At 39.0% G+C, this 9,731-nt stretch overlaps 1 long non-coding RNA gene across 1 annotated transcript; it reads right to left on the bottom strand.

Annotated features, from left to right (window-relative positions):
* LOC124644580 lies at positions 1 to 2,963 on the bottom strand. Its single transcript, XR_006986087.1, has 2 exons — positions 2,758 to 2,963; positions 1 to 792 (listed from the first exon to the last, which is right to left on the bottom strand). It is a non-coding gene; the product is annotated as an uncharacterized LOC124644580 (long non-coding RNA).
* Between the last annotated feature and the right edge of the window lie 6,768 nt (positions 2,964 to 9,731).

Here is a 9,731-nt window from a genome sequence, read left to right as displayed (position 1 = left end):
TACAATTTAAATCAGTTACATTTTTATTACAACCCCATTATATAAAAAACACAATAATTTATATTTTCCCATTGGAGGACCACTAATTCCCATATTACTTAAATTGCAGAGATCAAATAGCACGGTCAATATGTGTGCCAATTTCAGCAAAATTAAATAATAATGAATTCCCATTCGGAAAATTAAAATTCCCATCTGGAAAAAAATTGAGTGCGAATAAACAAAGCTAAAATGTCGGCAGGAAATCAAAAATCTGTTTTATAATTCAGTCATATTTCGGTGAGTACAGATAAGATAGTAGATATGCTAATTAACTCAAAAATATCCGTCAAAAACTCACAAAAAATGCAATAATTTCCACATCCTTAATTTCCCATTATTCAGAAAATAAAAAAAAAACAACACATTTTTCCAACAATAATAAAAAAACGAATTACAAAAAAAAATCTTTAGCATTGCTTTATCCGTACCCAAATTCCCATTACTCAAACCACTAATGGGAAAACATAAAAAAGTAAAACATTTCTCACAGCAAATTACGAAAAATTTCCTTAAAAAAAAAAAACTATATTCACCGTTGCTAAAAAAGTACGTTTCCAATTTATCCAGGTGTGCGAATGCTCATGAGTTTCGGTGATAATCCCTTGTAGTTAGGCGGACAGAAACTGGGTGTACCAGTAATTCTTTTACCGGGTTTTATATCAACGTGCATTATTTCTGATAGGGACAGCTGTTTTGTGAATGTTTTGTCTAAAGCTCTGATTACCAGCATTGGCGAGTCGGATTGTTGTTCTGAAAAATAAAAAAATAGACGATAAATTAATCATCATATACTTAGCCGTTACCAACTATATATGTTGGGGTCGGCTTCCAGTCTAATCGGATGCAGCTGAGTACGTGTGCCACAAGGAGCGACTGAGAAAGCCATATTTGTCACTCACAAATATGGCTTTCTATGGGCAAAAGAATTTTAAAAATCTGTTCAGCAGATCTAGAGTCTTAAGTAGAGGTATTGGGTTGCCTGGGTAACTGGGTTGAGGAGATCAGATAGGCCTTGTGGCACACATACTCAGCTGCACCCAGTTAGACTGCTAAGACTGCTAGAATAAAGCATGTATTCTATCTATCCTACAGCGCCGGATCTAGGGGGGGGGGCAAGCCGGGGCCCATGCCCCGGGCGGCAAATTCAGGGGGCGACAAAATCAGGCGGCTGCCTGATTTTAAATCCTACATCACAGATTACCATAATAGTTACCTACAGGGCCGTCTTAGGGTGCGTCCACATCTGGCGAATGCGCCGCGAATGCGCAGCACGCGAGCCGATCGCGAGCTGTCCGCGAGCTGCGCGCGTGCATTTTTGTTCGTGCGCCGCTTCTGCGCCGCCCGCGCGCAGCTCGCGCGCGACATAAGCGCCGCACGCGAGCGGCGCGCTGGCGGCGCGCGACGTCTGCCATCTTCGATAGTACTGAGCCAATATACGGAACTGTAAGGGCGAGAACTGATTGCGCGCAGATCGCGCGCCGCTCGCGCGCTCTATACGAGCCTTGCGTGAGTTGCGCTAAAGAGGCGCACCGAACTATTGCAGTGACTGCACGCGCGCAGCTCGCGGACAGCTCGCGATCGGCTCGCGTGCTGCGCATTCGCCAGATGTGGACGCACCCTTAACCTACGGTGCAGAGTGTGCGAATAACCCGGGCGCCTCGGTCTCAGGGGCCCCGCGGGACGCCCCACCACCAGGAAATTTCGATGAAATTACACCCGTTTCATAAGGAAGTTCAATTGTATCATGATACTGACAAGCAAAGTCTCTAAAAAAGTCGCTTTCGCTTTATTTAATTGATCATTTTGATTATTTTTCACTTTAACATCCTCCAACTAAGTGAAAAAATTCTCGCTCGCTACGCTCGCGGCTAAATGACAATTTGTGTCCTGTTTTTCTGATGGTTTATTATTTTTATTGACGCACTGAATCATGGAACACAAATGGCACTCGCTCTAATCACGGTTTCTTTTTATTTGTACATAATTCCCTGTTTAATTTGTGAGTCTTCAAACAAATAACTTAAAAGAGTTCGCGCTCGCTATGCTCGCGGCTACTTGTTGCTTGACTATGTACCTGCTTAATCAGGTACTTTTGTGTCGTAGACTCAAAAAATATTACACAGACACTGCCATTTACCTTGTTGACTTCATAAGTCAAATCCACGCTGCCTTGTCTTGTCTCGCTGTAAATCAAACATAGCAAAAAAAAAAAAATATGGAGTCCTAAAAACAAAAAAGTTTGCGCTTCCGACTGCTTGTTACTTTACAGCGCTTTTTAAAACTTATTAACTTTTTGTGTACATTAATCTGTCTCGACTTTCATAACATAAACCTGGCCAACTGTTTGAGCCTACAATGATTTGGACACATTTTTTAAGTCCTTTACCTACCAAAAAAGTGACTTTCGCTGGTGGACATAAACATAAATAGGCGGGGCGGCATTTTTCAGTTTTTGCCCCGTCTAAAAAAAATTGAAGATCCGGGGCTGCTATCCTAGTACAGGAAGTACTTTTTCCAAAACGCGGAGAAACAGCTACTGAATCTTTATGGATGTTTTAACCGATTGGTTAAAATACCCCTTGAATCAAATAATCCCTTGGCTTATCAACACCATTTAATCACACCTTTAGCCAACTCGTTAACTGCTACGTTCAACGGGCTATTTAATCAAGTGGCTTAAAAATATTAAATGGCTATTTTAACCAGTTGGCTTACCTTTAACTTTTTTGACCGGTTTCTTTCTAGCGGGGACTGGGTATGTTTTGTTGCTGATCAAGCTTCTTGCTTCTTCGCGTGGGCAATGAGGATTGAAATTCGGTTTCAATGGTGGTTTGGGTAAGTTTCTGCAAACAAAAAATTATATGATTATCTGAGTCACAAGATACAAGCTGTGCTTATAGTCTGTTTTTTAATCTCGTAGACTAAATTGACACTTGCAAAATGTCAAACTTCCAAATAATTTTGCTAGCTCTGTGGTGCAGTGTTGTACTTACGATACCGGTACGTTGAATCGTAACTTTTTACAATAAGTCATCCTGAAATAATGGGCTTATCCTTGATGATTACGCATGGCTTTGCGTGGTCAGATATCCCTGGCAGTTTGTAGCACGTCGTACAGCCATGTGTACGTACGTGAATTTTAAATATAAAACTTTGAATGAATATTAAATTCGTCTATTATAGATAAAAAGTTACGATTCAACGAACCGGTATCGTAAGTACAACACTGCACCACAGAGCTAGCAAAATTATTAGAAAGTTTGACATTTTGCAAGTGTCAATTTAGTCTACGAGATTAAAAAACAGACTATAGTTTGTGGCTTAATGTCTATGTAAGCATAGTATAAAGTTACTTTTAGTTTATTGTATTGACTTGATCAACTGCATCTTTGGTCTAGAGATCGAAAGTGCGTCTGATGTGCACGGGATACCGGGTTAGAATCTCGGGTTGGGAAGAAATTGCTTTGTAGGTTTCAGAAGCTTTCACAAAGCAGCCTGGAGTCTGTTCGCTGTTGATGTTACAGAGACCGTCATGCTGATTTGAGAAAACTGTGATACAACAGCTTGTTAGGTGATTAAATCTCGATAAGAAGAAGCATTATGTACAGAATAGTGTAGATATATATATATAGCTTATGTGGAGAATTACAGCCGTGCTTTTGATTATTTCTTTTTATTGCATTTTATTCTACATGTATCTGACACACTTTTTTATGGGAAATAATCAAATGGCCTCCCACTGTGGGTACAGCGTGAGGGAGTGCCAGACTCTTTAAACCCTTTATGTACCTACTAGAGCCGTGGCAACTCTTTCGAACCATCCCGCAGCTCCTGCAGACCCCAATATGTAACTGTGGAGTACTGTACCTATCCTGAGATACTTAATAGAAAAGTCTACCCAACTAACATACCTCGTGGAACAAGCCCTCCTATTAGGAAAGACTCCATACTTCAGATGCGGAGCGGTCGGGTCAGGACCGCGCACGGCTGAATACGACTGACTCCAGGTCTTCTGAGTGTCTGCGCGTTTCTTTGGATTGTTGAAGAGGCTGGAGAAACAGATATCAACATACTAATTTAATATCAATGGCGTAATTTCAGCCAATGGATTGCCAAGAGCCTCGATTCACACCTAAAACCCTAAAAAGCCTCGGTCTCGATTTCGATTATAAAAATCGCCGTGTAGGTTTGTAAAACTTTCACAAAGCAGCCCCGGAGTCTGAAAGTTGGTGCTTGATACACCCGTGCATCGGAGAGCACGTTAATGTCGGTCCTTCGCCTGATCTCTCTCCGGTGGTGTTGGATTACAGTGCCATCGGGCTATGAGAGTGAAGGAATAGTGAGTGCACCTGTATCTGCACAAATGCTCGTGAACTGTAATATATCCTGCGCAGTTGGCTGATCTCCTTATATGAGAACAGTCGCCGTGGCCGTCGTGCCCTAGGACGCCATTATTACAAAGGGGTAACTTTCAACTTTATTTACAATATACGTACCTACAATCAAAGGGTTAAATGTTTAGTTGAACGGCTATTTTAACCAGTTGGCTATAACATACTTTAACAAGCTGGCTTATTACGCGATTCGCTGGCACTGCAAGTACCTATAGATAAAGAACCAATTTATTTAAAAAGTTTAGGTACTTACAACACCTTAGGACCCTTCCCATGATATCCTCTTGTGAGAACTGGCGTGGTATCAATGTTCCAAGATTGGGCATACGGCGCTGGGTATGTTATTTGTCTTTAAACAAAAGAAATAAAGATATATAGGGTGACTGGTAATATAGTGACCGATACTTGATTCTACCTATGTTGAAGTCGGCTACCAGTCTAACCGCATGCAGCTGAGTACCAGTGCTTTACAAGGAGCAACTGCCCTATCTGACCTCCTCAACCCAGTTACCCGGGCAACCCAATACCCCATGGTTAGACTGGTGTCAGACTTACTGGCTTCTGACTACCGGTAACGACTGCTAAAGATGTTCAATGACAGCCACAGTCAGTGTGTGTTTATGTATAGTTATCGGCATGTACCTTGAGCTCTGACCTACATCTGCGCAGAAGTGATTTATTAGCAAAGAACCAATCCCGAGTGACGGCTATGACGCGATGCACTGCAGGCCAATCACCGCTTTAGCCCCCCGCGCCTCACTGCATACCACAAAAGGGACCCAAAAATTACTTCTGCGCAGGTGAAGGTCAGAGGTCAAAATTCGTGCCGATAACTATACTAATGATATTTATGTTATAACCCACCTTGAGCACATTTTCGTATAAACAAGCATAGATAATAAGCTTGAAATTCCTCGAGCACTGCAAAGGAGGTAGTCTTTATTGTTTTTGATAGATTTTCGTCAATTTTTTGACAAAGTGGATTATACATGATCAGGGAGTAAGGGGTCAGGGGTTGTCATTGAACATCCTTGGCAGTCGTTACGGGTAGTAAGAACTAAGTCTGACACTTGCCCGGGTAACAGGGTTGAGGAGGTCAGATAGGCAGTCGCTTCTTGTAAAGCACTGGTACTCAGCTGAATCTGGTTAGACTGGAAGTCGACCGCAACATGGTTGGGAAAAAGGCTCGGAGGAAGGACATGATCAGGGAGTAAGGAAAGATGAGCGAAGATGCCAGATGCCACAATGCAGGGGCCCGATTCTCCTAATTTTACATTCGATTCACGTTCGATCCAATCACGACTCGATTACGATTGAAGCGTATATGGCATTCCGCTAATTTTTCTTTGAAAAAAACGTTTTTATCCTTTTCTGTCATTCAATAATGAATCATTTTGGATTTACGATTGCAATATGAGCAAACTACCATATAGACCAAAATCACCAAAATAGCAGACCAATCGCAAACCAATCGAATGTCGTTGGAATACGATTGTTCTTATTTATATTAGTAGCAGACTGCCCGATATGGTTAAAACTGCTATTGCGATCATATTGCGATTCAATTTCTATTCGATTTTGACATTATTAACATAGGAGAATCGGGCCCCAGGTAAGTCAGGCGCCTTCTTCTAGCTCAAATCCTACGGTGGACATGATCAAACCGATCGGTTACGAGTGAACTAACGAGGCGTTTGCGTTCTTTGGGATATCTGTCAACGATTTTTGGCATTCCGAAAAATGATCGGGGCCCGATTCTCCTATGTTAATAATGTCAAAATCGAATAGAAATTGAATCGCAATATGATCGCAATAGCAGTTTTAACCATATCGGGTATACTGCTACTAATATAAATAAGAACAATCGTATTCCAACGACATTCGATTGGTCTGTTATTTTGGTGATTTTAGTCTATACGGTAGTCGGTAGTTTGCTCTGCAATCATATTGCAATCGTAAATCATTTGCAGACAAAATGATTCATTATTGAATGACAGAAAATGATAGAAACGTTTATTTCAAAGAAAAAACAGCGGAATGCTACATACGCTTCAATCGTAATTTGAGTCGGGATTGGATCTCAGTCGAATGTGAATCGTATGTCGCTTAAGTAAAATTAGGAGAATCGGGCTCCTGGTCTAAAAAAGGCGTGTAGGCTTTACCCAACTATGTTGGGGTCGGCTTCCAGTCTAACCAGCTGAGTACCAGTGTGCCACAAGGAGCGACTGCCTATGTGACCTGGATGTAAAAAAATATTAGTTAAAATTTAACTTACAGGGTTTTTGCCTTCTTTATTTTAGTTATTTTAGGTTTTTCCATGTTTTTTGTATTTTATTATAATTTATTCATTTCACTAGAAAAATTTTATTTTGCCATGAAAGCGTCAAGTTTTCATGACAAATCTATTGTCAATTGAAAAAAATCACGACGACTTTTAAAATTGAGACCGTCAGAATAGTTGTCACTCATAACTGCATCATGGTTCGTTTTAAAACAAAGTCGCTTTTTCTGTCCCTATATCCGCTTTAATCTTCAAAACGCAACGATTTTCATGCGGTTTTTTTTAACAGATAGAGTGATTAAGCAGGATGATTTATGGGTATGATATTTACCCACCCAAAACAAAAATGTGAAAGACTGCTAAGTTCGATAATATGGGAATGCTTCGCCTATAAAAGAAGTGAGATCTGAATAAGTACCAAGTTCCATACACATACCTCAGTTAAAAATAGTTACTTTTTAATGATGTTACTTGGCAAGTTTTCACGCACCTTGTTATAAACCGACTAAACGCAATGAATCAAGTATTTAATTTTCTATTAAAACTTGCCAAGTAACATCATTAAAAAGTAACTATTTTTAACTGAGGTATGTGTATGGAACTTGGTACTTATTCAGATCTCACTTCTTTTATAGGCGAAGCATTCCCATATTATCGAAATTGGCAGTCTTTCACATTTTTGTTTTGGGTGGGATTTCATTTATTTTTGTAAGGTTGTTTATTTTATTTTTTTCTTATGATTAAGTTAGTTAAGGAAATGTCTCATTTATACTATCTTTCAGATTTTTGAATATGCACTATGCTTCTTACAAAGAAATGAACTAGATTAATTAAATGGACTAGATTTACCAACTGACTGACATGACATGTTATCATATATTATGTTCGTGGATCAATGTTACACATTCGTTATTTTAGAAAGTGACTCACACTTGGCCGTTTTCAGATTTTTACTTTACTTTGACTAAATACAAACCTTTGTAACGAATTTCAGATCGGTACGACCATTCGAAGATATATTATATAAATATAGATAAATTTATAATAAATTTACACCGGGTATAAATTTCCACCTTCATTATTTTGAAACCGACTCACACTTGGCCATTTTCAGATTTTTCCCTTTACCTTGACATAAAGACCTACCTCCATGCCAAATTTCAAGTTAATACGGCCATTGGAAGTGGTCTAGGTTTTTGATGAGTGAGTCAGTCAGTCAGTCAGTCAGTGAATGTATAGTAAAAATAGCGATTTTCTGACGTCAATATCTCAAGACCTACAATAGGTATATTAATGAAATTTTGTATTTTAGATAAGTGTCAGTCTCAACAGATACTAGAAATTTGATATACTTAAATAAAATAGATTTTGAGTTATAGGGGGGTCGAATTTGGCCCGAAATGGTTCGTGTAATATAACCCACGGCCGGTGTGTCGCTTTTTTTGCTCGAACTTGGCGGACACACTGCCGTGTGTCTAGATGTAGTGGGGAAATACTGTTATCCCGTGTGAAACCGGGGCGGTTCGCTAGTAAATTATATACAGAGACCAGACGATATGTCGCTATTTATGGAAAATGGGTAGGACTTTAGTGTGGAACGCGACCTGCGTCGACACTCTTGCGCCATCCCATCTTTTTAGAACTGCGTGTTGTGCTGGCTCCGCCGTTCACAAGCTGAGGACCTCAAACGGCGCAAATATAGTAGCCTTATTGGGAATTACTTTGAGTGACAGCGATGATATAGATTTAGTTCACTTCAAAATAATGTACAGTTTATTTACACCGTAAATAAACAGTACCAGTACAAGTAGTACAAGTATCAGGTTACAGTATAAATTGATAAACAATTTATTAATATCTTTTTATCCGTGGAATGGGTGTGGTTCAAAATGTAATGCGGAAAGGTAGCAAATCTTTGTGAAAAAAAAAAACAGTTTTCATTGCGTAGTTTCTTCACCCTGATGCAGATTATCTTCAAGTCACAAGGGTAGTAATTGATGGCAACTGATACCGGGGCTGCGGGATTGTTCGAAAGAGTTACCGCGGCCCTGGTACATAAAAGGCCTACGACGGAACACGACGGCTTTCAGTCAGTCAGAGTCTGACATTCCCTCGCCGCTGCTAACCCACAGCGGGAGGGGTCATTTGACGTCGTTAAAAAAAAGATGGCAGCTGGTAGCAATTTTTAGTTGATCTACGAAGTGTGACAGCGATTCTTACGGTCACTTAAAATTGGGTTTTAAATATTACCGCGCAAAGGTTTCAATGAATCTATTTTTGAATACTTCGTTCTAAAATATTATGTGTTATTTTAAAATCGGCTTTTTTATATTAACAGCATAAAGTCTATGCATGATTTAGTACTTTTTAAAGTTAAAAGTTTGGCTTAAATTATTAACAAAAAATATTGCCCTGTGTTTTAACATGTATAACTTTTATATGTTTAAGCATTTCTGAACGTAGAATAAATAAAGACAGCTAGACAGTTTTCCTGGAAATGCCAACGTGAGTTGCTACTTTTTAACTTTTGCCTCTTTCTAGGTTATTTGTGGTAAAGTATTTATACTTATGCAATTAAAATATGGATCTTATTTTTTATTCGATTCTCTAATAGAAATCCATACAACCCAGAGATTTTTTAAGTTGTATTTAGCAGTTCTGGGATGATATTTTAATTAATCGGATTCGCGCAAAATTACGTCGTTTTAATATCTTCAACTAAATTACTATCAGAAAACAACAATTTAAATAAAAGATAAAGCTATCAATTTTTTGTATGGCTATTTAAATTTTGAAATCTGTATATTTCAATAACATTACCAAATTGTGCGATTATGAGAACTGTATTTTTAATACAACAGTTCAATTGTAGATAAAGAAACAGTCAAATCTATACGGCAAAAATGTTATACAATCAATTTCTTGATTTTATCTCCATCATGATGATTACGTAACAACAAATAACTGGGGAGTTAAGTTTTACTATACTGGTATCATTAGAGCTGTCATTCAAC

Source organism: Helicoverpa zea, chromosome 30 (assembly GCF_022581195.2).
Source record: "Helicoverpa zea isolate HzStark_Cry1AcR chromosome 30, ilHelZeax1.1, whole genome shotgun sequence".
Classification (NCBI taxonomy): Eukaryota; Metazoa; Arthropoda; class Insecta; order Lepidoptera; family Noctuidae; genus Helicoverpa; species Helicoverpa zea.
This window is presented reverse-complemented; position numbering and strand designations above follow the sequence as displayed.